The sequence below is a fragment of the Oryctolagus cuniculus genome, chromosome 16 (assembly GCF_051225735.1).
Source record: "Oryctolagus cuniculus isolate XC-2025 breed Fujian yellow rabbit chromosome 16, ASM5122573v1, whole genome shotgun sequence".
NCBI lineage: Eukaryota > Metazoa > Chordata > Mammalia > Lagomorpha > Leporidae > Oryctolagus > Oryctolagus cuniculus.
In genome coordinates this window covers 26,057,609-26,085,570 of record NC_142882.1, presented here as the reverse complement: position 1 = coordinate 26,085,570, position 27,962 = coordinate 26,057,609, and the positions used below count along the sequence as shown (strand labels likewise).

Below are 27,962 nucleotides of genomic sequence, written 5' to 3'. Positions count from 1 at the left end.
AGAAGCCCTGGCACCCAACCCCTCTGCATGGTCTACTTATCTGCCGTGAGAATTCCAGGGAGCCCAGCGGCTCCCTTCAGGACACGCAGGGAAGAAAGGGGACGCGCGGGAACGGTAGTGGCGATGGCTACAGATCAACAGCAGTTGGAGGAGAAGCAGCGGTCCCGGCCCGGGTGTTGTGCTTGCAAACTGCCTGGGACCGCAGGTGCAGAGTAACAGACTCCCTGAGTGCAAGTGAAGTCACTGCCCCGCCTCCCAGCGCTGGCTCCCGTCAGTGAATGAACTTCCGCAATCCTGGGCTTTGGATCCACCTGTGCGCACATGCGCTCTGACTTGCACACATGCATGCAGGAGCTTGGGTGCGCATGACGTCAGGGCAGGAGGAACTCTGGAAAATGGAGTCCAGGACCAAGGCTTGCCTGCAGACCAGACTCCGTGGCCATCCTCAAGGACTTGACAGTCTCCAGCAGGTGGAGACAGAACGGGAACTAAGAACCTTTGCTTTTGTTTACATCTCTCCACTCTTCCCCTCCAAAAATCTCAAAGATGGGTTGCTGCCCTTATTCCTTTCTTCAACCAACATCCCTTTTAAGATTTTCTTATAAAACTTTTATTTCAAAAGTACAACTTTAGGATTATAGCGGTTTTTGTCCCCATAACCACCCTCCCACCTGCAAACCATCCCATCTCCTACTCTTTTCCCATACCATTCTTCATTAAGATTCATTTTTAATTATCTTTATATGCAGAAGATCAACTTAGTATATACTAAGTAAAGATTTCAACAGTTTGCACCCACACAGACACACAAAGGGTAAAGTACTGTTTGAAGACTAGTTTTACCATTAATTCACATAGTACAACACATTAAGGATAGAGATCCTACGTGAGGAGAAAGTGCACATTGACTCCCATTGTTGATTTAGCAATGGACATTCTTATTTATGACGTGAGTAATCACCTGATGCTCTTGTCACGAGCTGCCAAGGCCACGGAAGCCTCTTGAGTTCACAAACTCCGACCTTATTTAGACAAGGCCAGAAGCAAAGTGGACGTTCTCTCCTCCCTTCAGAGAAACTGAACCAACATCCTTCAGAGTGACACCCAGTGAAGCTGACCCCAATTTCAGGATGCTTTATAAACTCTGCCTTCTTCCAAAACTACCCTACCTGCTGCTTACCTGGAAGATTTCTCTGAGTTTTTACCTGTAACAGTCAAATAGTAAATCAGAATGAATGCAAAATAATTTTTGATGAGTTGCAGAGAGGAAAGCATAGCATCCAGATGTGAGAATAAAATTTGTATGGTGTTTTATTGATGTTTCTTAGTTATTTTCAAATCATTATATGTGATCTTTTAGTTCACCAAGTACAGAAAGAATAACGGGAGACCTGGATAGAGAACTAACATTCCTGAGAGACTAAATGCCTTACATCATATCTTTTAGCCCATAGATTAATTCTGGGGACCATATTATCACTAGTTCACTAAGAGGAGACTCAGGTGGAAAAGGTTTTGTCATTTGCCCATGGGGAATATAGTCTTTTAGACTAGAAGGAACACCAGCTGAAGTCTAACACAGCTTGAGAAATCAATGTTTTGACTTATGGTTCAGTTTCTCAAACCTCAGATTTCCCAGCTGGGAAAAAAAAATGAGAGGACCAGCACAGGGGCTTAAGTCACCAGCTGCAAGGTTGGCATTCCATATGGGTGCCACTGTGAGTCTCTACTGCTCCACTTCTGATCCCAGTCCCTGAAAATGTGCCTGATAAAGCAGTGTAAGATGGCTCAAGTCATTGGGTCCCTGCATACATGTAGGAGACCCTGATGGAGTTCCAGGCTTCTGGATTCAAACTGCCACAGCCCTGGCCATTGTGACCATGTGGTGAGTGAGCCTACAGGTGAGAGATTGCTCTCTCTGACCCCTCCCTCTGTTACTCTGCCTTCCAAATAAATAAAACTTTCCCAAAAAATGTGAGAAAGAGGAATAATACCTGTAGAAGAACACACTGCAGAAGACCATATAGGATTGCAAATTGCCTAAAAAATGAATTACACTCAAAGTCTCACTCTTATTATTTCATGGTCTTTTTTTATGTTTAATGTTAAGGTAACAACTGTGCTCAGATATGCATGTGTTATTTGTATTTTAACTTTTTAATTAGAAGCTGTTTATATAAATAGTTAACTGGATCATTTGCAGTTCTATGTCTGTGCCTTCTGTCTCTTGTTCAGATTAGAATTGCTTGGTTTGGACAGTTTAAATTTTCAGCCATTCAATTCACACTTAGTATTTACTACATAAGGAAGTATCATTTGCCTGGTTCATTCTTTCCTGGCAGACTGCAGACTTCATGAGAGCAAGAACCATGTTTGCTTGATTTGACTTGTTAACCTCAGAACCTGACAGTCTGTCTCTTAGCTGAATGGATAAATGAGATGTAAAAATGAACGTGGGGCTAGTGGTGTGGCACAGTGGATTAAGCCACTGCCTGTGACACTGGCCCCCCATATGAGTGCCAGTTTAAGTCCTAGCTGCTTAACTTCTGATCCAGTCCCCTGTTAATGTGCCTGGGAAAGCAATGGAAAATGACCCAAGTAATTGAGCCCCTGTCACCTATGTGGGAGATTTTATGGAGTCCAGGCTTCTGGCCTTATCTAGCCCAGACAGAGGCACTGTGGCTTTTGGGGGAGTGAACCAGTGAATGGAAGATATCACTCTCTCTCTCTCTCTCTCTCTCTCCCTTCCTCCCTCTCTCTCTCTCTCCTTCTTTATTACTCTACTTTTCAAAAGATAGATAAATTATATATATGTATATATATGTATATATATATATATATATATATATATAATTAGGGAAGTGTGGTTGTCTTCTTGAAATCATACCTATGAAAAAAGGTCCTGGCTCCTGGCTTCGGATTGGCACAGCTCTGGCATTGTGGCCAATTGGGGAGTGAAACAGCATATGGAAGACCTCTCTCTCTCTCTGTGTGTGTATGTGTGTCTCTCTGTGTAAATCTGAGTTTCAAATAAATAACTAGATATTTATATATATATATATGTATATGTGTATGTGTGTGTGTGTGTGTGTGCGCACTGGCATTGTAACATAGAAGGTAAAACAGATTGTCCCTCTGCTGATGAACAGCCTACATATGCACTTACGGCAAGCCCAGGCACAGCGTGGGTGCTCGTGTCAACTGCATCTGGATCTCCATTTGATTATTGCTTTTAATGTACTTTGTGGATGAGCTGTCTTCATTGGCAAGGGCTGTGTCTAGGAACCATCCTGAGTCTCTGTCCCATCCCGCCGGACAGCAACTGGGGCCGAGCACCTAGAAGGAGAAATGAAAGGGACAGGAGACACAAAGATGGCAGCAAGACAGGTGCCGATCAAGCTGCGACTTTATTTTTCAACCACACACTTATATATCATAGAGGCAGGGTATCGGGTTGGGGAAGGAGGGGGGCTTATCTTGTAGCTGCAATGCTAGTGCAAGTAGGAGAAAGGTTACAAGGCCTTAAGGCATGAGGTCACACAAGGTTGCGTTATCAGTACTATCTGGTCTGGCCTGTCTAGCCCTGTCTCTCAACTAAGAGGTCACATGCTGCGTGGTCCCTGACATATCCCCCTTTCTTATCAATTATACAAAAATGGCTACCAGTTAGGCCAAGCGTGATGAGCGAGCAGTGCCTGTCTTAGGAATCGACCTGGGTCTCTATCACCTCTTACCCGTCATTGGATATCCTTGCCAGTCCCCAAGGACTCCTGTCTTAGGTGGGTGAGGTTCCGGGAAGGTGCCCGTCATTGGCTTACTGCTCATTTTATTGATAGGCCTGGGGCCCTTCCTGGGCTCCTGACTGGGGCAGCGGCAGACCGAAGGGGAGAGTCAGTTGGAGGGACCGTGAACTCACTGGCCAGACTTCACCTGCCAGAGAGAGAGATAACGTTTTCCATGGGATCTTCCATGACCAGACTTTGGTAATGTATTTGAAGTGGTCTCGCTGCTAAATTATCTACTTGTTGTCTGATAAAGGTCATCAGCCTATTGAGGAGACAAGGACCTATAGATAGCACAACAAGCAACCCAACAATGGGGCCTAAAAGCGGTAGCAAATAGGGAAGCAGTCCATTCCATCCCGTCCAAAAGGAATTTTCAGCCATGGCACGTCGACGACACTCCAGATCTTCTTGAAGTGTCTTGATTTTATCACGAACAATGCCGGACTTGTTAGCATAAAAACAGCATTTTTCCTGTAAAGCCAAGCAAATACCTCCCCGTTCAGCAGTAAGCAAGTCTAAGCCTCTACGATTTTGTAGAACCACTTCTGTTAGGGAATCAATTTGATCTTGGAGGTCCTGAATGGTGGTGGATAGGGTCTGCACATCATTAATAAGTTGTTGGGACAATTCTCTATATTTGTGGACCGCGATTCCTAGTCCTGTGGATCCTGTAACCATAGCTGAGGAAATCCCCAATGTGGCTAATAAAGGAATAAATTGAATAGCTCATTTTTGTCTCCCTGCAATATAATCAAGGGAGGGGATAGGAACAGGAGTATCTCCATTGATAATCTCTATATCAGGAAAAAGTATAGCATGCATGCAATTACCGGTCCAATTTGTTGGTAAAATGGTATAAGCTAAATTATCCCTACATACAAAAATGGTGGAATTAGGGGCATAAAGAGGGTAGTTTACTGTTACATTATTTGTACAGAAAGGAGCAAGGCCTACATCGATTTCGAAGGGATTGTTGTTGGGAGGTTTATAAAGGCAAGTGATATTTTCCGTTGGGACAGGAAGAACGGGAAAGGGCTGCATGGGGGGGTGGCCCAAGAAGATATTAAACTCAAGGGTATTATTAAGCGGTAGAAAATGGCAAGAGGAAGGGGGGGGGTCCCTGGCGTAAACAGAGCCAGCAGTCTCTTGCAAGGTTTGGGGCAGAGAGATTAAGCAGTTTATGGGTGTTGGTAAGGATATCAATGGTATTGACATCCAAGTCTTTATTTCCTCTGGAATGAACTTTAGCCAGGGTGTGGTATTGGAGGGAAGGGTAAAGGCTGTCAAATACGGTTTGGAGTACCTTTTGTGTTTTTAATTTAGTAAGGGTATCCTGAGGACCTCCACCGTCAGACACTCCCACAGGGGCTATAGGGTACCAGCAGGCTACATGTCCCTTAGTGGGGCAGGAGGGGGAGTTGAAGCGTGAAGAGGACAACTCTCCTCCGAATGTTCCCTCATAATCTCCTGATATAACAGCAAACAATAAATGCTGATTTCCCTTGTTACAGGTTTGATACTGTGTATAACAGGAGGAGTGCACGGAGTAATGGATAGTTTTATTGCATTCTGACGGGCACTGATCCCCAGTGCGGTAAGAGTCTAGCTTAGGTTTGGGAGCACAGAACCATCGGGAACCCAGGAAGGTCAGATAAGCAGTTTTGTCTCCGCAGTCTTGTGTAAAATGCGGCTTTTGAGCACGGCCACGGGTTCGTGGGAAGGATACTATTATGCCCCCTGAGCAGGTACAAGGGTGATGCTGTTGAAGGGGTTTTTGAATGCCCTGAGGGTTGTCAAGCCCTGCAAAGACTGGTGGAGCCCAATGGATGGTGTAGATTGCCATCATCAGGAGAGCAAGGCTGAGGGCCATTGTATTAGGGCCCTTTGGCGGGGTTAATCAGTGAGCCCTCAGGAAATGTAGCAGGGGAGGAGAGAATAGAGAGAAGATAAGATACACAAATAGCAACAATGGCAACAATTCCAGCAATAATAAGGAGTCCTGTAATGAGTCCCAGTAGTGTCCAGCCAGGTCTTTTCATTCCTGTGGGTATAAAGAAAAGGCGTTCTCAGGGCCAAGTACAGGCTCTGGAACAACATCATTATTTGTAGGAATTGGTGAATTAACTTGTTTAATTAATCTTTCAGGTAGCCATCTTGGTGCCGATTGTTTTTGGTCCAGGATGCAGGCTGAGCCACGTCCCCAAATGAGTACTGGATCTGGGCCGTGCCAGCTACTGGTGAGGGGGTCTCACTACATTACCATAGGCGGAGCCATATCAGGGGAAGGGTGCCAATGACGGTCCGCAGCTGAATGATTATTATTATCCAAGGTCAGGAAGTTTAGCACAAAGAGCGCATGATTCAATCGGTCGCTGGGAGAGGCAAAAGACAAGGAAGTGGCTTCAAGCCGAGTGAGCCAAGTTTTTAGTGTTTGATGGGCTCTTTCAATGATTCCCTGTCCCTGTGGATTGTAGGGAATTCCTGTAATGTGGTTAATATGGAGCGCCTCACAAAATTGTTTAAACTTAGTGCTGACATAAGCAGGACCATTGTCTGTCTTAATCTTAACAGGTTTTCCCAGTACAGAAAGAGCTGTGATAAGGTGCAAGATAACATCCTTAGTAGCTTCTCCTGTATGGGGGGAGGCAAAGACAAAGCCACTATAGGTGTCTATAGAGACATGGAGATACTTTAGTTTGCCAAATTTTGGGAAGTGTGTGACACCCACTTGCCACAGTTGATTAGGGAGAAGACCATGCAGATTGACTCCCAAATGTGGTACAGGTTGGCTTGTAACACATGAGGGGCATTTTTTGACTATTTCACGAGCCTGTTCTTGTGAAATTTTACAAAACAAACAGAGAGATTGAGCATTTAAGTGATGCAACCTATGCAAGTTTTGAGCTTCCTGTACTGATCCCACAGTTATGGGGAAGGTAAGCCTTGTAGCAGCATCTGTCTGGGCATTACCTTCTGAGTTTTGAGCTTTCTGCACTGATCCCACAGTTGTGGGGAAGGTAAGCCTTGTAGCAGCATCTGTCTGGGCATTACCTTCTGAGTTTTGAGCTTTCTGCACTGATCCCACAGTTATGGGGAAGGTGAGCCTTGTAGCAGCATCTGTCTGGGCATTACCTTCTGAGTTCTGAGCTTTCTGCACTGATCCCACAGTTGTGGGGAAGGTAAGCCTTGTAGCAGCATCTGCCTGGGCATTACCTTCTGAGAGTGATCCTGGTAGGCTTGTGTGTGCCCTAATATGTCCCAAATAGAAGGGCTGTTGTCTTTCTTGTATTAGCTTTTGAATTTGTATAAACAAGGGCATAGCGTTGGAAGTTGTTTTAAGAAAAGGAGAAGTCTCAAGCAACGGAATGGAGTGAGCTACATATGCACTATCGGTATAAATATTTACAGCCTGACTGGAAAACTGTGTAAAGACTTGAAGTATGGCATACAGCTCAACCAACTGGGCCGACTGATAAGATGTTTTAAAAACATGGGAACGGTTATCTGCCACGAAGGCAGCCATTCCATTGGAGGACCCATCTGTAAACACCGTAACAGCCTTTGGAATGGGGTTACTTTTTGTATTTTTTGGGAAAATAAAGGAATAGGATTGGGCAAACTGTAACACGGGGTCATCAGGGAGGTGATTGTCAATGACTCCCATAAATCCTGACATGGCTATTCCCCAGTCATCAGAAGTTTGAAGAAGGAACTGGGTCTGTTCTCGGGTGTATGGCACTACTACAACATTGGGGTCTTTTCTGAAATATTAGTGGGAAAGGAAATGAGCCTTGATGATTATTGAAGCAACCTGAGACAAATATACTGTAATTACCTTAGATGAGGAAATGGGGAGATGAACCCAGAAAAGAGGTTGACCCTTTTTATTGGGCATGAGGGATTTTTGCCAAAAAACTCCAGTGGGCGTATGTGGTGTGGCTAAAACTACAAAAAGCAGGGGGAGAGTATAAGAAATCTGTGAAACAAACTGTTGGCTGATGGTTTGTGCTACTTGGTTTAATGCATCTCCCGCAGCAGGGGTGAGCTCACGGGGGGAAGAGGGATCTGGGTCTCCTCGCAGAATGTCATTGAGGGGCAAAAGGACATTATTAGATATTTTTAAATAGGGCCTAAGCCATTGAATATCTCCTAGAAGTTTTTGAAAATCATTAAGGGTATGGAGGCAATCCAAGCGGAACTGGATGCGGGGCACAAAAACCAAATCCTGTTGTAATTTTAAACCTAAATAGGTAAAGGGGTCTTGTAACTGGACCTTATCAGGAGCAATTTGTAAACCAAGGGTAAGAAAGGCTTTAGAAAGTGCTGTAAAGCAATCTTGTAGGTCTGACTTGTTTTGAGCCACCAGTAAAATGTCATCCATATAATGTAGAATATAAATGTGCGGCCAGTGTAAACGAACCGGGTCCACTGCCTGGCTACAAACTTTTGACAAAGGGTGGGGCTATTGGGCATTCCCTGGGGCAAGACTTTCCAATGAAATCTTTGCTTCGGCCCTGGAAATTAACACGGGGGAGGCTAAAGGCAAAATAAGGACGATCATCAGGGTGTAGAGGAATAGTGAAAAAGCAGTCTTTGAGATCTATAATTATTTTGTAATAACCATTTGGGATGGCCACGGGGGTTGGGATGCCAGGTTGGAGGGCACCCATGGGTGCCATGACCTTATTAACGGCGCGCAAATCCTATAAAAGTCACCATTTACCAGATTTTTTCTTTATGACAAAAATGGGCGTATTCCAGGGAGAATTGGAAGGCTCTAGGTGTCCAGCCGCGAGCTGCTCCTGTACAAGCACTGTAGCGGCATTTAGCTTTCCTTGAGTAAGCGGCCACTGATCCACCCAAACAGGAGTTTGAGTATTCCATGTGATTTTATCTGCATGGGGTACAGGAAGGCCAGTGGCCGTTACTAAAAATCCAAATATCCAAGCCCATGTCTATCTGTTTTAGAGGGGGCTGTAATAGGTTGAGTTATGCCCTGTCTCATTTTTCCAAGTCCTGTGCCAGGCACATAATCCATGCGCAGCATTTGTTGTGTGACCACAGCATTAGGGCTGCACAGGATAACTTCCATTTGGGAGAGAATGTCACGTCCCCACAGGTTAACAGGAAGGCCTGGTAATACAAAAGGAGTCACAGTGCCCTGATTGCCTTCCTTATCTTTCCAGCGTAATACCCTTGAGCTGACTTGGGGGTTATTGGACTGGCCTACACCTCGCAAATCGGTGAGAGATGCGGTCAGTGGCCAATGGGCGGGCCAATGATCTTGAGATATGACTGTGGCATCTGCCCCTGTATCCAAAATGCCCTTGAAATCCTTTCCTTCAATAGTAAGGGTTAACACAGGCCTATTTTTTGTAATTGGCTGGACCCAATAAGCATCCGAGGAGCCCAAAGGGGTAATGCCTCGGGGCCTGGAAGAAATTGAGGATGTACTTCCAGTAATTAAAGGCAGAAGAACCAGTTGTGCTAGACGGGTGCCCTGTGGAACGACAGCTACTCCATTAATAGCGGCTGCCAGAATTTTTATCTCCCCGGTAAAGTCACCGTCAATAATACCGGGAAAAACGTGAATGCCTTTAAGGGTGGCTGATGCTCGGCCAAGAATAAAAGCACAGGTACCCAAAGGCAAGGGGCCCCACACCCCTGTAGGGATAATTTGTGGGCCCTGGGTGGAATCTAATATTGTATCGGAGGCGGCACAGAGGTCCAGTCCTGCACTACCTGGGGTTGCTCATTGGAGAGAAGCAATTGTTGAGGTATTTGCTGAGCCTGAGGCTGGGAAGGGACAAACCATACTGCCCCAGGGTTTGTCCTTTGAGAAACTGGGGCCAGGGGCTGGCCCCTCTGGGAGTTTCCTGGCACGCCAGGAGGGAGGGGTTGGCCTGAAGAATTAGTCTTTGACCTGTATTCGTTTGCCCAGTGATAAACCCTATGACATTGGGGACATGGGGTGGAGGGGAGCGGCCTGCCTGGGGTAGATGGATCCGGGCCTTGGGCCATGGGCCTGTTTGATAAGGCAGTTGGACATTCGCGGGCAAAATGTCCAGGCTGTTTACAGGCGTAGCAAGTGGAGGTCCCCTTGGAGGGATTTTGGGTCAGTTTGAGTGCAGCCCCAATTGCCAAGCCCATGGCATGGGCCGATCCCATACCAGCGCAGAGCCTCACATAGTCTGAAAGATCACCCTTATGTTTATGAGGCCAAAGAATATCTTTACAAGCTGGGTTGGCATTTTCAAAGGCGAGGTGCGTAACAAATGCACTTCCATTTTCTCCTGGGCCAACTAGTCTCTCAGCTGCAACATTAAGGCGTGAGACAAAATCACTATAAGACTCGTCAGGCCCCTGCTGAATCTTAGCCAAAGAGGTAGTGACTGCTGCCCTTTGAGGAAGCTTTCTCCAAGCCCCTAGTCCAGCAGTTTTAATTTGCGCCAGAAGTCCATCAGGGAACTGGGCTTGTGAATTGTTGGAATTATATGGGGCATCTCCCAAAAGTTTTTTGAGGGTCCAATTTTTAGATGAAGCTTTAGCAAAATTTTGTTGGGCTATTTCTTTACAAATTTGAACATAATCAGCCCTCCACAGGACATAGTCACCTCCGCTGAGAGCAGCTCTGGTGAGGAAGTCCCAATCATTAGGTGTAAGCCACCGGGCACTCTGGCTTTCCAATAAGGCCTGAGTATACGGGGCAGTGGGGCCATACTGGGTGCAAGCAGTTTTAAGTTTTTCAATAAATCTGAGACTAAGTTTTTTATAGGGTGGCGCTGTCCATTACCAGGTCCTTGATTGGGGACCTGATCTTCCTCCTATGACCCAGGTTCCTCACTATCTTCCTCAGAGTGGTGGGGTGAATTCTCCTCAGCCTCATTTTCCCCATCAGCGGCAGGCTCAGAATGACCTCCGGCTTGCCTCCTGGTTACAGGGAAAGCTAGAAGGGGTTGGGTTTTGGACCTGACTTTACCTTGTTTAGGTTTTGGAAGGGGCTGCTCTAAGGCAAGGTGGCGGAGCTCCTCTTCGAGGGATTTTATTTCCTTAAGGAGCTGGATGTGCTCTCGTCTCTGTTGAAGTGACTGTCACAAGGCCGACAAGTCAGGCACAGGAGGGTTAAAGTCATAGAGAGTGGGGGCACAAATGGGAAGGTGTGGGTGAGTATTGTACAGCAGGGGATTTTTAACATTTTGGGGCCAATTGGAATTATGATAGTGCATGACCTCTTCCCCTGGGGCAGCTTCCTCATCTGAATCTAATTTGCCTCAGATGGCAGGATATAGTTCACTTGCTTCGTTGGTAGGGGCTAAAATGGGCTCTTTAATTTTATTGTTGGGGTCATCATCAGTGGAGGGTATATCTAGAATGACAGATGGGCATTTAGATGCAGATTGGGAGGATTGCTGTAACGTCTCCTCACTATCCCTTACTAGGGCATCAATAGTCTTATCTAGGTGATGGGTTTTTAGAATGTCATTAATCAGGTTCCAATATGAAAAAATCGTAATAGGCACTTTTGCAGGGCCAAAGGTCTCATGAAAATCCTTTAAACAACTTCCAACTCTTTCCCACTTGATCTCGTCAATTGTTCCTTCCTTGGGGAACCAGGGACACAATCTTTCTACATACTCAAAAAATGCCTTTAGATCCTTATTTTTAACCTGAACTCCTCGTGTCTTGAGGGCCTCCCTGAGACCCGAAATGAACATTTCCTCTGACGATGATGCCTGTCCCATAGCCGTCACTTACCTTGTGCCGTCTGCACTCTGCAGCATCGACCGATGCTGATGATCTCGGGTGGGCAGTTCGAGCCGGTCGCACAATCACTTGGATCCAAGTTTTCCTCCTGGAAGGCGACGTTCCTCCAGTCTTACAAGCACTCGAACCCCAAGGGCCGCACTTGAGCCCCATGTTGGGCACCAGTTGTCCCTTCCCGCGGGACAGCAACTGAGGCCGAGCACCTAGAAGGAGAAATGAAAGGGACAGGAGACACAAAGATGACAGCAAGACAGGTGCCGATCAAGCTGCGACTTTATTTTTCAACCACACACTTATATATCATAGAGGCAGGGTATCGGGTGGGGGAAGGAGGGGGGGCTTATCTTGTAGCTGCAATGCTAGTGCAAGTAGGGGAAAAGTTACAAGGCCTTAAGGCATGAGGTCACACAAGGTTGCGTTATCAGTACTATCTGGTCTGGCCTGTTTAGCCCTGTCTCTCAACTAAGAGGTCACATGCTGCATGGTCCCCGACAAGTCTCTATTTCTCCCTTAATGTCTGAGAAATGCTAAGAAAGGGAGGGAATGTAAAAGTGGGAGAAATGTCAAGTTCCAAGCACTACTAACAACTGTGCTATGTCCCAGGTGAGGTGCGATATGGGCTCAATTAGTTGGTGGCAAAGTCAAACTGAAATCCATTATATATTGTGAACCTGCCTTAGGGTCTCTCCCAACTTACCCTTCCCCAGACCATCCTCCTGAGGGTAAGCCATGATTGGGGAGCCAGGGCAGATCCACAGGATGAAGGACGTGGGAGCATAAATGAAGAGGAGAAGCAGTGTCCATAGAGGATATGAGCTTTTCTTTGATGTTTTCCTTGACAGCTTGCCTTGCCATGGCTCACTCCTTTTCATTAGGACTGCCAGATTAGCAGAAATATCAGTTAAATTTGGCTTTCAAACAATTTTTAAATACAAATAGGTTCCATTCAATATTCTAAATAATTATCTTAGTCTGCTTCCAGGTCTGAGGGGGAACTGATAGATGATTTTGCTCTAGTGGTCAGATCCAAATAGGATGTTCACTTCTTAAAAATTCTTCTTGAAATTATTCTTTGTAGCATTTTTCTCATTTTCTCAGACATTTAGTTACTTCAATGGAAGAGTGAGAGAGGGAAAGAGTGAGAGATCTCACATCTGCTGGTTCCCTCTAACAGATTCCTTCAAGAACTTGGGCTGGGCCAGGTGGGATCTGGGAACCTGGAGCTCTATTCAGGGCCCAGACATGGGTGATGGTGGTGGCAGGGACTCAAAGACTCGGATCATGAACCACCTCATTCTCATGTGCATTAGCAAGAAGCTGGGTTAGATGCAGAGTTTCCAGGACTCCAAATGGCACTTGGATATGGATGCCATTGTCTCTCATGGAAGCTTTACCTGCTGCACCTTCACGTCTGCTCCAACTTATGCTTCTTTAACTGCTTCAAACTTCTGGAATTCTTTCTTAGTACTGCTTGTATGTATTGGAATATTCATGAACAGAGGATAGGTGCGTGCATCAATTTCACATTCACAGTAATAAATGTTTTCACGAGTGGATCAGTAACAACTTTTATAGACGTGACATCCAGATGAGGGTTAGGAAAAGAGGAGGAGAAAGATATCAACCCGGTACCCTGATGGACGGATAATCACTGGTTAGAGTTTTAAAAATAATTTTACTGACGTGAAGTGAAAGGTAGATAGGAACAAAAGTTTGGTTTAGTAGTGTATCAGCAGTAGAAATCGTTTCTGGAAAGGAAATGTGTGACTGCCTTTGTAGAATCTATACTACGTGTTAGTGAGAAATCATGGCTTCCTTTCTGGCATTCCCATGGCAGCAGACTAGGACCCCAGGGGATCTGGAGGGGGAATCCACCTTGGGATCAGGTGATTCCGAGAGAGGGTTTCAAGGGAGTTGACTCTGCATGACACCTTCAGCATCCTGACACTCTGCACCAGCTTAGTCATGCCGGACTGCAGGGACCACTTTCCCAAAACATCACCAATATTTCGTCAAGTCCCACTGACCTTGAAAAGCAACCCAAGTCCTCCAATTCCCCCTGCACATGCGCACTGAGCACTCCTGGCCACCAGGCTTCTGGGCGCAGCCCACAGAGCCCGCGAGGGAGGCGCGCCTGCACAGTTGTGTGTTCAGGCATTGCTTGGCAGCAGTTACTGGGAGCTCAGAGAAGCGGCCTGAGCCCCTGGGTTGTGGCTGAAAACAGCTGCCACAGGTTCCTCGGGCCTCTGAGTCTGAGAGGTGGCTGCAAGGGGGATCAGGTGTGAAAATGGTGGGTAGGATGAAATCCCAGTCCGGGGTCTGTCAGCACGGGTGGAGCGGCCCGAGACTACCTTAGGTACGGACTACCTGACCTACCTCCTCCTTGAATAGTTCATCCGTTTTCAAAGCCTTTTTTTTTTTTTTTTTACAGGCAGAGTGGACAGTGAGAGAGAGACAGAGAAAGGTCTTCCTTTTGCCATTGGTTCACCCTCCAATGGCTGCCGCGGCTGGCGCGCTGTGGCTGGCACACCGCACTGATCTGAAGACAGGAGCCAGGTGCTTCTCCTGGTCTCCCATGGGGTGCAGGGCCCAAGCACTTGGGCCATCCTCCACTGCACTCCTGGGCATAGCAGAGAGCTGGCCTGGAAGAGGGGCAACTGGGACAGTATCCGGCGCCCCAACTGGGACTAGAAGCCGGTGTGGCAGACCTGCTAGGTGGGGGATTAGCCTATTGAGCCACAGTGCCAGCTTGTTTTCACAGCTTTCTGATGGGTTGTGGAGGTGTTTCCGAGGGTCGAATCATGTCATCTGCAAACATGGACTTTTGGCTTTCCTCCTATGAAATTTTGATGACTTCTTTTTCTCTTTTTCTTTTTTTTTCTTTATCCACACCCTGTTAGTGAGAGCCCTGCATTGTCCAGCCCCTCTCAGAGTTACAGCCCTGCTTTGTCCAGGACCTGTGGCTGTGGCAGTCTTGCTTTGTCCAGGCCCTCTGGGTGTGGAAGCCCTGCTTTGTCCCACCCCTCTGGTTATGGCAGTCCTGCTTTGTCCTGCCCCTCTGGGAGTGAAAGCCCTACTGTATCCCGCCCCCCTCAGGGAATGGCAGCCCTGCTTTGTCATATCCCCTGGTAGTGACAGCCCTGCTTTGGCCCGCCCTTCTGGGAGTGACTGCCTTGCTTTGTCCCGCAGCTCTGGGAGTTCAGCCCTTCTTTGTCCTGCCCCCCTCTGAGTGACAGCCCTATGTCTGACTCCTGCTGCCTTTCTCTTTTTCTGACTGCTCTTGATGAGGCTTCCAATACTTCATGAAATAAGAGTGGTGGGAGTTGATATCTTTGGTTCCAGGTCTGAGGGGTACTGACAGATGACTTTGCTCTTCTACTTTTCCTCCATCTGTTCCTCTACATGAATATAGGGTAAAATCAAGCTTTCATCCTTTTGGCTTCTCTCAGGATTGTGACTGTTCCTTGATAGTCCCAGTAAGTGTTGCTTTCCTGAGTGAGTGGGTAAACAAGTGAATCAAAACATTGCTTCCTGAAGTCATATTATTTTCCTTTCAAGGGAAGGAGTGGCCAAACCAGTCATTGGAAAAATGTTGACATTCATGAAAATTTTCTGTGAGAAAAGGAAATAATGACAAATTTACTTTATTTGATTAAACCTGAAAAATAATCTAGTTGTAATTCATTATATATCTATACATTTTTTTCTCTATGCTTAAATGATAAAACTAGAGTGGGCAGATCCAAATAGGATGTTCATTTCTTTCTGATATTATTCTTAGATAGTTTTCTTTGTAGCACTTTCTCTTACTTTATAAGATATTCACTTACTTCAATGGAAGAGTGAGAGAGTGAGAGATCTTACATCTGCTGGTTCACTTTCCCAGATTCCTTCAGGAACTTGGGCTGGGCCAGGCGGGATCCGGGAACCTGCAACTTTTTCCAGGTCTCCAACTTGTGTGGCAGAGGCAAGGACTCAAGGACTAGGATCATGAACCGCCTCATTCTTATGTGCATTAGCAAGAAGCTGGGTGAGATGCAGAGTTTCCAGGACTCCAAATGGCACTTGGATATGGATGCCATTGTCTCTTGTGGCAGTTTCACCTGCTGCACCTTCATGTCTGCTCCAACTACTGCTTCTTTAACTGCTTCAAACTTCTGGAATTCTTTCTTGGGACTGCTTTTATTTATTGGAATATTCATGAGTAGATATAGATATGTGCATCTATTTAATACTAACAGTGATAAATTTTTTCATGAATGGATTAGTAACTACATTATATAGAAATGACATCCAGATGAGGGATAGAAGATTAGGATAATTATACCCACTGGGGATTCTGAATACTGTCCATCGTAGTTTCCATTTTTCAAAATAATTTGAATGTTGTTAAACATAAGATACTCTTTCTTTCCTCTTTTTTTTGATGATTTGAGATTTGGTGAGCTAGAGACATTGCATTGGCCAATGCTGACTCACAAAGTATCCACGTGCCAGTTGAACAGTTTTGGTCTTCCCTATGTTTGAAAGGGAGTCAACTACTTCAGCCATCACCTCCCAACTCTCAGAGTACACAGTCATAATTTGGAGCCTGGTGCCATGGTACCCGCATCCCAAATAGGTGCCTTTCTAGTCTCACGTGCTCTTCTTCCTAACCAGCTCTCTGCTATGGCCTGGGAAAGCAGTAGAAGATGGCTCAAGTCCTTAAGTCATAAAAATTTGAGGGGCTGGTGCTGTGGCACAGTAGGTTAATCCTCCACAAGTGGGATCCGCATCCCTTACAGGCAATGGTTCCAATCCCGGGTACTCCTCTTCCAATCCAGCTGTATGCTGTGGCCTGTTAACGCAGTAGAATATGTCTCAAGTCCTTGGGCCCCTGAACCCATGTGGTAGTCTGGGAAGGGCTCCTGGCTCCTGGCTTCTGATCAGCACAGCTCCAGCCATTGTGGCCATTTCTGGAGTGAACCAAGGAAAGGAAGACCTTTCTCTCTTTCTCTCCCTCTCATTGTCTGTAACACTACCTCTCAATTCTACAAAATAAATCTTTAAAAAATAAGATTTTGGAATCAGGAGCCTCATGCAAAAATCAAATCCAGGTGTCCTGACTTCAGATTCAGGCATCCTAACTGGTTTCTTAACCATTGGCCAAATACCCATAAATATGATACTTAGACTTCCTCATCTCTGCATATGCTCACTTACAGTTATCAACCTATAATTAGCAACATAATTATGTGCTGACTTATTACTTCTGCATAGTAGTATTCTAATAACATGCAGAATTCATTATTTAAGCCAATGTAATATAGTGCAAAACAAATTCTTAAAGTCAAGTGGTCATTTAGGGCTCTCAAATTAAGTGTATCTAAAACTCAAGGATTATTCTGGTTCATCATATGGCCAAATATTATTCTATGATATATATGGATGTATAAGTGTCCCAATAAGGATAAAAATATTTTAAATAGTATTTTTTTATACTTCAGAACTTGGAAAAATAACATCTGAAGCATACTGGTATAATTCTTTTGAGTTGTCAAGTATAAATCTGTAAGTAACAGTTCAGGAAGAGGAAAAATATAGGGACTTTAAATATGTGGGAGACTACAGCAACAAAAGTTTGGTTTAGTAGTGTTTAAGCAGTAGAAACCCTTCTTTGAAATATACTGTGGGACTGCCTTTTTGGTAACTATACTGTGTGTGTGCGTGTGTGTGTGTGTGTGTGTGGCTTACTTTATAGTGAAAAACTAAAAATCTGGAAAGCAATGGAAAGCACCTGATTTATTTATTTGTTTGTTTACTTTTGATTTTATTTTTTCACTGGCAGTTAGACGGTGAGAGAGATAGATAGAGAGAGAGATACAGAGAAAAGTCTTCCTTTTCCATTGGTTCACTATGGCCACTATGGCTGGTGCTGCAACTGGTGTGCTGTGCCAATCCAAAGCCATGTGCCAGGTGTTTCCTCCTGGTCTCCCATGTGGGTGCAGGGTCCCAAGCACTTGAACCATCCTCCACTGCCTTCCCGGGCCACAACAGAGAGCTGGTCTGGAGGATGAGCAACCAGGATAGAATCTGGTGCCCCATTCGGGACTAGAACCCTGGTGAAAGCACGCAGGTGGAGGATTAGCCAAGTGAGCCACAGCACTGGCAGGGCCTGATTTCTTAGACTTAGGAGCTGCTACCTGATGGTGTCAGCACTATGGTTGATGTCAGAAGGCTTGTTAGTATCCTGGTCTGTAACTTACTATAGAATCATGGAAAAATATAAACTAGCCTATTTGCATATCAGTGACCCGTGGGTAATGAAGAATTGTGGTTAAAATGTGAAAATTAAGAGATGGGCCAAGGACCTCAATAGACATTTTTCAAAAGAGGAAATCCAAATGGCCAACAGGTACATGAAAAAATGTTCAAGGTCATTAGCAATCAGGGAAATGCAAATCAAAACCACAATGAGGTTTCACCTCACCCCGGTTAGAATGGCTCACATTCAGAAATCTACCAACAACAGATGCTGGCGAGGATGTGGGGAAAAAGGGACACTAACCCACTGTTGGTGGGAATGCAAACTGGTCAAGCCACTATGGAAGTCAGTCTGGAGATTCCTCAGAAACCTGAAGATAACCCTACTGTTCGACCCAGCCATCCCACTCCTTGGAATTTACCCAAAGGAATTTAAATTGGCAAACAAAAAAGCGGTCTGCACCCTAATGTTTATTGCAGCTCAATTTACAATAGCTAAGACCTGGAACCAACCTAAATGCCCATCAACGGTAGACTGGATAAAGAAATTATGGGATATGTACTCTTTAGAATACTATACCACAGTAAGAAACAATGAAATCCAGTCATTTGCAACAAAATGGAGGAATCTGGAACACATCATGCTGAGTGAAATAAGCCAGTCCCAAAGGGACAAACACCATATGTTCTCCCTGATCAGTGACAACTGACTGAACACCAAAAAGGAAACCTCCTGAAGTGAAATGGACACTATGGGAAATGGTGACTTGATCAGCATAGCCCTGACAGTTAATGAACAACTTAATACATTATCCTTCTTAGTAGTTTTTTTGACTGTTCTACTTAATATGACTGGTTTAATTCTGTAATTAATACACAGTTATTCTTAAGTGTTGAAAATTAACTGAAATGTGATCCCTGTTAAACATAAGAGTGGGAATAAAAGTGGGAAGAGATGTATAATTTCGGACATGCTCAAGCTGACTTGCCCCAAATGGTAGAGTTAAAAACATACCAGGGGATTCCAATTCAATCCCATCAAGGTGGCATGTACCAATGCCATCTCACTATTCCAAGTGATCAATTTCAGTTCACAATTGATCATAATGAAAGGACTAAGAGTCAAAGGGAGCACATAAACAAGTCTAGTACCTGCTAACACTAACCGATGGAATAAATAAAGGGGAGAGTGATCCAACATGGGAAGTGAGATACTCAGCAGACTCATAGAATGGCAGATGTCCTAAATAGCACTCTGGCCTCACAATCAGCCCTAAAGGCATTCGGATCTGGCTGAAAAGCCCATGAGAGTATTTCAGGCATGGAAAGCCAAGACACTCTGGCAAAAGATCTCTGTGAGTGAGATCCCAGTGGAAAGAACAGGTCTTCAAAGAAGGAGGTACCTTTCTCTGAAGGGAGGAGAGAACCTCCACTTTGACTATGACCTTGTCTAAACAAGATAAGAATCGGAGAACTCAGAGGGCTTCCATAGCCTTGGAAACTCATGAGTGGAGCATAGGGAGACTACTGATGCCATAGACAGGAGTGTCAATTGGTAAAGTCAACAACAGGAGTCACGGTGCAATTACTCCTCATGTAGGATCTCTGTCCTTAATGTGCTGTGTATTGAGATTTAATGCTATAACGAGTACTCAAACAATATATTTCACTTTGTGTTTCTATGGGGGTGCAAACTGTTGAAATCTTCACTTAATGTATACTAAACTGATCCTCTGTAAAAAAAAAAAAAAAGAAATTATCAACTCCCAACTTGACTCTCACTGGGATTAAACATGACAATAGGTCTGATCTGATTTCATCATCATTTAAAAAAAATCATCTATTATTTTTCACTGTATGTTTCTGTGTGGGAGCAAACTGTTGAAACCCTTACTTAATGTATACTAAGCTGATCTTCTGTATATTAAGATAATCAAAAATGAATCTTGATGTGAATGGAAGGGGAGAGGGAGTGGGAAAGGGGAGGGTAGTGGGTGGGAGGGACGGTATGTGGGGGAAGCCATTGTAATCCATAAATCGTACTTTGGAAATTTATATTCATTAAATAAAAGTTAAAAAAAATGTGAAAATGTTGTAAACTTCAAATTTTATGCACAATATGAGACAAAATGGGCACAGAGGTATTCAGTAACTTACATATATAAGGGTCCTTTGGAAAAACAACAGTGATAAAGTGGTACCAGTGCTGAGAACTCATGGGCAGGTAGAATTGGCATGTGGATTTCTATTTTGGGGTCTGTTGAATTTCAGTAGAAAGTAGTTGCTTCATTTTCAGGTCTTTGACTAGAATGTCTAACACCAAGTCTCTCTCTGAGTTAGTTACTGCTTTTTTTATTTAAAGATTTTATTTATGTACCTGAAAGACAGAGTTACAGAGAGGCAGAATTAGACAGAGAGAAAGAGGTTCACATCATAAAGAATTGACCAGGCACTGGAGACAGGGCGGCGGAGTTTGAGCGGGGGGACAGTCGCACCCCTCCTGCCACCCTGTGCCCTCAGCAGGGGGGGTTCCGATACCGCGAGCGAATTAGCAGAAAACAAAGCCTCAAGGAGACAGCGAAGTTTACTGCAAAAGATTGTGTGCAGCGGAAGTGGGGGCCCTGCCTGGGGCAGACTTGCCATCCTCAACACGGGTGTCAGCCCCCCAGCACCTGGGGACCAGCGCGACCTCGCAGCAGGGGCGTCAGCAGGGGGTCTGGGCCCCCTTCCTGCCCAGCTGGACACCCCTGGGTTTCTCAGTGGCTGGGGCAGGTTCGGGGCGGCAGCGGGCACCTCCCTTGGCTGGCACCTGGCATCCCCCACGGTGTGGGCTTCACATGTCCACGAAGACCAGGAAGCACCAGCCCAGCCCCCTGACCAGCAGCATGGAGACGTGGGTGGCATAGACCAGCAGCTCATTGAGCAGCCTGAAGTCCAGCCGCCAGCAGCCAAGCAGCAGCAGCAGCAGCAACAGCAGCGACAGCTGGAGCTGGAAGCGGAGCAGCGCGCACGCCCAGGTACTGCAGGCAGAAGAGCTTGGCCAGCGCGCCCCAGAGCGCTGCAGTGAGCAGGCTGCAGCTGAAGTAGAGCAGGAAGTGGATGAGGCCATACAGCCAGCGCGTCTTCAGGTACACCTCAAAGTTCTATTACTTGGTGTGCACCAGGTACTAGGTGCACACGGGCCCGCAGGCCTCGTGCAGGCAGCTGGTGTGCGGGCCATGGAAGGAGCGCACCCGCCGCAGGATGGGCATCACCGGCATGGGGCTGGTGCGGCGGCACTAGCACAGGCAGTGGCAACCAGCACCGGCCTCATGGCTAGCCCGCATCTGACCCCCACGAGAGGCTCCATATGGCTGGGCCCGGCCCAGGCCATAGCAGAGAGCTGCATTGTAAGTGGAGCAGCCAGGACTCAACCCAGCACCCATATCAGATGCTGGCATGTAGGCAGCAGCTTTATCTGCTACACCACAGGGCTTTTCCCTGAGTTACTACTTTTGAGGTCGGTAGGCTTGTGTGCATAACTTTTCTACTGGTCAGTAGGTAAAAGGACTCAGTGAAAATCCAAGTTAAATCAAAAAAGAACCCAATAAAGTCGTCAAGGGAATATGCATATGTTGATGTTGAATTTTCATAGGCCACTGAGAGATGGACACTTGTCTCAAAAGCTACATTCATGTGACTTTGCACATGTGCAGGAAGAGTTGGGTTAGCTCACATGGACTTGTAGGAATCAGAATACACAGGTGAGTCAAGGTTCTTCAGAACCTGGGAGACCTGTTTGCCTCTTCAGAGTTGCAGTCCTGCACCCAGTGCATTCGACAGGGTGGCACAAGTGACACACCAACATTTGAAAGGCCCTGGGGGAGGGCGGGAATCCCTTGATTCCAGTTGGAATCATCATGGAATATTGTAAAATTTTTTTGATTCTAGAAGTTTCTGATTTCTTCCAGACAAAACATCAGAAAAGCCCCTAAGAATGTTCTCAGACCAATCACTCTCCATTCCCCATGGAACAGGAAGAAGATGTACACAAGACTGATAGGCCCAAGGGCTGGGGCAGTCCTGCTTTTTCACTCCTCCTGCCTTCTCAGTTTTTACCTTGACCTTCTGCTCAACCTTAGGATCTTCTCCAGAGTGATCATAGTTTTGTTCATGTACTAGTAGAGCTGGGAATGTCTGTCACAAGAGAGGGAATGTGGTAGACTGGGGGTGTGGGGGGGAGCTCAGGCTACTGTGATCCAAAACTTTACTGTTGGCCCTTTCTGGAACATGAGAGGTAGGAAAGGAGTCTCTCCTTTCAACCATCACCTCCACCATGCAGGCAGGGAAGGTCATGGGTATTTGCATGTTTCTCTGCCCTAAGGACTCACTGGAGTCTTTCAATTGCCTGTTTTTTTTCTTTTTATTTTCTTAAGATTTATTTATTTAAGCTGCTGCCACGGCTCAGTAGGCTAATCCTCTGCCTTGTGGCGCTGGCACACCTGCTTCTAGTCCTGGTCGGGGCACCGGATTCTGTCCCGGTTGCCCCTCTTCCAGGCTAGCTCTCTGCTGTGGCCAGGGAGTGCAGTGGAGGATGGCCCAAGTGCTTGGGCTCTGCACCCCATGGGAGACCAGGATAAGTACCTGGCTCCTGCCATTGGATCGGTGCGGCGCGCCAGCCGTAGCGTGTCAGCCGCGGTGGCCATTGGAGGGTGAACCAATGGCAAAAGGAAGACCTTTTTCTCTGTCTTTCTCTCACTGTCTGCTCTGCCTGTAAAAAAAAATATTTATTTATTTATTTATTTGAGAGAGTTAGAGGCAGAGGCAGAGAGAGAGAGAGAGAGAGAGAGAGAGAGAGAGAGAGAGAAAGTTCTTCCATCCACCAGTTCACTCCCCAATTGGCCACAATGGCTGGAGCCAGGCCAGAAGCCAGGAGTCAGGAGTTTCTTCCGTGTCTCCCACATGGGTGCACATGCCTAAGGAACTGGGCTATTTTCTACTGCCTTCCCAGGACATAGCAGAGAGTTGGATCAAAAGTGGAGCAGCCAGGATCAGAACTGGTGCCCATATCAGATGTCGGCACTGCAGGTGGCCGCTTTATCCACTATTGCACAGTGACATGCACCTTTTGAAGATTTTATTTATTTGAGTGGCAGAGTTAGAGTTAGAGATGGAGAGAAAGAGGGTCCATCCACTGGTTCACTCCCTAAATGGCTGCAACAGCCAGTCGCGCTCTGATATCTCTGTTCTTGCTAAACCATAAGCTGTACCAATAACATCCACTCTGTTAAAAAAAGATAATCACAACAGAGGCACAGGTGTCAGCATAGGGACAGGAGACTTGAAGAAGCAAGGTACATGTGGCCCTCCAAAAATCACAATGGTTCTCCAGAATTAGATCCTGAAGTAAGGGAAATCCATGAAATGTCAGAAATAGAATTCAAAAGAAAGATTGTCAGAAAACTCAATGCAATGTAAGAGCATACAGATAGGTTAAAGAAATGAAGAAATCAATAAATGGCATAATGAAAATATCACTAAGTAGATAGAAATCATTAAGGAGAACCAGGTAGAAATTTTAGAGATGAAATTTTCAATCAGTGAAATTAAAAATACAATTGAGAGCTTTAACAGCAGAAGAGACCAAGTGGAGGAAAGAGTTTCAGACTTTGAGGATAAGACAACTCAATCAAACAAAAATAAACAGGAAAGAATTTTAAAAGTCTATACGAAATTTGGAATACCATTATATTCAAATTACAGGTATACATGAAGGAAAAGAGAAGAGGCATTGAGAACCTGCTAAAGAAAATAATAGTTGAGGGGGATTTCACTGTGGCATAGTGGGTTAAGCTGTCGCCTGCAGTGCCAGCATCCCATATGGGTGCTGGCTTGAGAGCTGGCTGCTCCATTTCCAATCCTGCTCCCTGCTAATGCACTTGGGAAAGCAGTGGAGGATAGCTCAAGTCCTTGGGCCCCTACAGCCACATGGGAGACCAAGAGGAAGCTCCTGGCTGCTGGCTTCAGACTGGCACAGCTGCAGATATTGTGGCCATTTGGGGGAGTGAACCAACAGGCAGAAGCTTCTCTATCTGTGCCTCTGCCTCTCCATCTCTGTAATTCTGCCTTTCATATAAATAAATCTGTAAAAAAGTAGTTGAGGATTTCCTAGGTCTTGAAAGAGACATGTACATCCAGATACAAGAAGATCAAAGGACCCCAAAAGCAGACTTAACCTTAACTATTGTTGAGGTTTTTAATCCCCAGAAGAGGAAAGTTTTTTTTAGGTTTACTTATTGGCTGGCGCCACAGCTGAATAGGCTAATCCTCCACCTAGCGGCGCCGGCACACCGGGTTCTAGTCCCGGTCAGGGCACCGGATTCTGTCCCGGTTGCCCCTCTTCCAGGCCAGCTCTCTGCCGTGGCCCGGGAAGGCAGTGGAGGATGGCCCAGATGCTTGGGCCCTGCACCCCTGGGAGACCAGGAGAAGCACCTGGCTCCTGCCTTTGGATCAGCATGGTGCGCCGGCCACAGTGCACCAGCCATGGTGGCCATTGGAGGGTGCACCAACGGCAAAAGGAAGACCTTTCTCTCTGTCTCTCTCTCACACTATCCACTCTGCCTGTTAAAAAAAAGATTTATTTATTTATTTGAAAGTATAATTACACCCTGAGAGAAGGAGAGGCATGGGGGAGGGTGGACCAAGGACTTGGGCCATCCTCTACTGCTTTCCCAGGCCATAGCAGAGAGTTGGATCAGAATTAGAGCAGCTGGAATTTGAACCACTGCTCATATAGGATGCTGGCACTACAGGCTGGGGCTTTAAACCACTGAACCACAGTGCCAGTCCTTGAAGGAAAACTTTAAGTACAATCTCCCCTCCCAAAAAAGTCAATGATTCGCTGAGAATCCATGGATTCATGTAGCCTTGGTAACCATATTCTCCTGATTCTCGCAGTGAGTTTAGCACCACCCATTTCCTTTTGCTTAGTGTCTCAATTTCTGATGTCATAATACAGAGGCATCTTTTGCTGTTATTTTTACTTCTTTCCTACTCTTGATTTGAGATCCAGAGAGTAGCACATAGGAAACCAGAACCCATCCACTGGTTTACTTCTCAATTACTGCCAACAGTGTATTATTTTTTCTTACATATTTATTTGAGAATCAGCGACCGAGAGAGAGAGAGAGAGAGAAAAGACAGAGAAACATGAGAGAGAGAGAGAGGGAGAGGGAGAGGTAGAGGAGTTAGTTCTCATTCACTGGTGCAGTCCTCAGATTTAGGCAACACAATGCCTTTGCCTGGCTGAAACCACAAGTTAGGAGTTCAGTCTCTGTAACTAGTAAGGAACCAGTGCCTATGACTTCCCAGCTAATAAGCATTGAAAGAAGTAACAAATACATAAATGGATGTCTAAAAAGAAGCCAGGTGTGTAGTAGAGACAAGGCTGCTGTGGAAGAAATGGGCTTTTTTCCTCTTACTATTTGCTGAACTCTTAGTGTAGGGTTATTCTTATGAGTATGAAGTAAACTGAAAATAGATCATTATAAAAATTGTACAGAAATAAGAGAGGAAGGGAGGAGGAACAGGTGGGAGAGTGGACAGGAGGAAGGGCAGGAGATGAAGAATCACTATGTTCCTAAATCTGCATATATGAAATACATACACTCATGAAATACATGAAATTTGTTTACCTTAAAAAAGTAGAGACAAGGACAAGGTAGAATGTAAGGGCTCTATCTAATCTAGAAAACAGCCTTATTTGAGCCAGAAATTGATTGAATTTTTGGTAAAAATCTAAGATAATATTCACTAAGAGCAGAAAAGCAAGTAGATGAACATACACATGGCAGCCTTCCTTGGAGACCGCAGAATCCCTGTGTCTGGTGCATGATACCAGCTGTTCTCAGAGCAGGGATGGGGAAAAATTAGTGATAAGAGCTCTACACAGTCATCATCTGCTGAGTTCTTTCTGTAGTTCTTTTAGTCCTGTCCTCCCTGCCCATTGTGTGTTGACTGACGTGAGAGGCTCTGATTGATGGATTTTGCCACCACACAGGGCTCTTCTCCTTGCTCCAGCTTGAAGACCTCCTGACGTTTGGTGCTGTAACACCCTGCTCCTAGAAAATGATGCTGGTTTTGTGAAATCAGTAAGTTAGAGTGCTGAAGGACAATATTTGGTCCTAGAATTTATGCAGCAAAAGTGCCAATTTATTTTTTAAGGATTTATTTTATTTATTTGAAAGACAGAGTTACAGAGAGAGGTCAAGACAGAGAGAGAGGTCTTACATCCACTGGTTCACTTCCCAGGTGGCCACAATGGCCAGAGCTGTGCCAATCCAAAGCCAGGAGCCAGGAGCTTCTTTTGGGCCTCCAACAAGGGTCCAGGGGCCCAAGGACTTGGGCCTTCTACTACTGCTACCACAGGCCATAGCAGAGAGCTGAATTGGAAGAGGAGCTGCTGGACCAGTGCCCATATAGGATGCCAGCACTTCAAGCCAGGGCTTTAACCCACTGTGCCACACTGCCAGCCCCAGCAAAAGTGCCCATTTAAATGCTCTGCTCACCCTTCATGGACTCAATTCCTAAACCTACCCAGCCCGAAACCTTGCAAGGTGTCCATTTATTTGTCAAATGGGAATAAAGTTGTCCATTTCAGGGGAGTTTCACTCACCCAAAGACTGTGGTGAGTTTTACTCACCCAGACTGTAGTTCTCAGCATCACATCCCTCTACAGGATCCTCCTAGCATTGTCCACATGCTGCCACTCTTCCTAGCTGAAGCCCACAGCCAGATCTTCAAAAGACACCAGCATCTGTACTCCTGATTATATCTGCTCTCATCAAAGATTGGGATTGCATTCTGTGTGCATATTATTTTCTTTTTATAAGGTGCAGCTTAGTTTGTAATCTGCCTAGCAACAGAAAGCATAATCATAGGGAAAAAAATCTTGCTTCTATATTAATTTTCTAATTCCAAAATCACTACAATGGAGTTTCCCTTATTCTGGAGCTCATTTTTAGTGATTGTGAAAGGAGCTCAGACTGTGGTCTGTAGACTCAAGTATAAACACAGGACTGAATTAACATTCTCGACAAACTACAGGAGAACATCTTCAATTAGGGTAGCAAATAATTTCTTTATTTTATGTTTTAAAGATTTATTCACTTGAAAGGTAGAGATAGAGAGAGACAGAAAATCTTCCATCTGCTGCTTCACTCCCCAAAAGTCCAAAACAGCCAGAGCTATACCAGACTGAAGCCAAGAACCAGGAGCTTCTTCTAGGTCTCTCATGTGGGTGCAGGGATCAGGGACTTGGGCCACCTTCCACTGCTTTCCCAGGCACATTAGCAGGGAGCTGGATGGGAAGAGGAGAGCTGGGACTCAAATCAGCACCCATATGGGATGTCGGTGCTACAGGCCATGGCTTAACCTGCTATGTCATGGTGCAGGATGCAAGAATGTTTTTAAAAATGGATTTTTCTTTATTATCAGGTTTCAGTTCACTCATGCAAGAATTGCTCATAAGAATATGATGCAGCCAGTCAGTTGTTAAAAGCACAGAGAACCCAGACCAGGCCTAAAACCTGTAGCATTTTTAAGTGAGTGGCCTTGGGTTGTGAGGTGGTAAAGGTAGAAAGGTGTTTAAAGAGCTGATACTTAGGTGACACTTTATTTATGTGCTTGATCTAATTCCAATGAGTTTTATGCACTTACTATTTCTTAAAAATTGTTTATAAATTATGTTGGCCGTCGCCGTGGCTCAATAGGCTAATCCTCTGCCTTGCGGCGCTGGCACACCGGGTTCTAGTCCCGGTTGGAGCACCAGATTCTGCCCCGGTTGCCCCTCTTCCAGGCTAGATCTCTGCTATGGCCAGGGAGTGCAGTGGAGGATGGCCCAAGTGCTTGGGCCCTGCACCCCATGGGAGACCAGGATAAGTACTCGGCTCCTGTCTTTGGATCAGCATGGTGCACTGGCCGCAGCGTGCCGGCCACGGTGGCCATTGGAGGGTGAACCAATAGCAAAAGGAAGACCTTCCTCACCTGTCTCTCTCTCTCACTGTCCACTCTGCCTGTCAAAAAAAATTTTTTAAAAAAGTATGTTAATATGTATCTTTCTACTTCCTCCAAATATTATCAACATACTTGTTATTTTTTACATGAAAATAATTTGTTGTAAATAATGAGACC

The 27,962-nt window shown here is 45.5% G+C and overlaps 1 pseudogene; it reads right to left on the bottom strand.

Annotated features, from left to right (window-relative positions):
• Positions 1-20,625: 20,625 nt before the first annotated feature.
• Positions 20,626-21,052, bottom strand: LOC149121623 (transmembrane protein 250 pseudogene; annotated as a pseudogene).
• Positions 21,053-27,962: the final 6,910 nt, after the last annotated feature.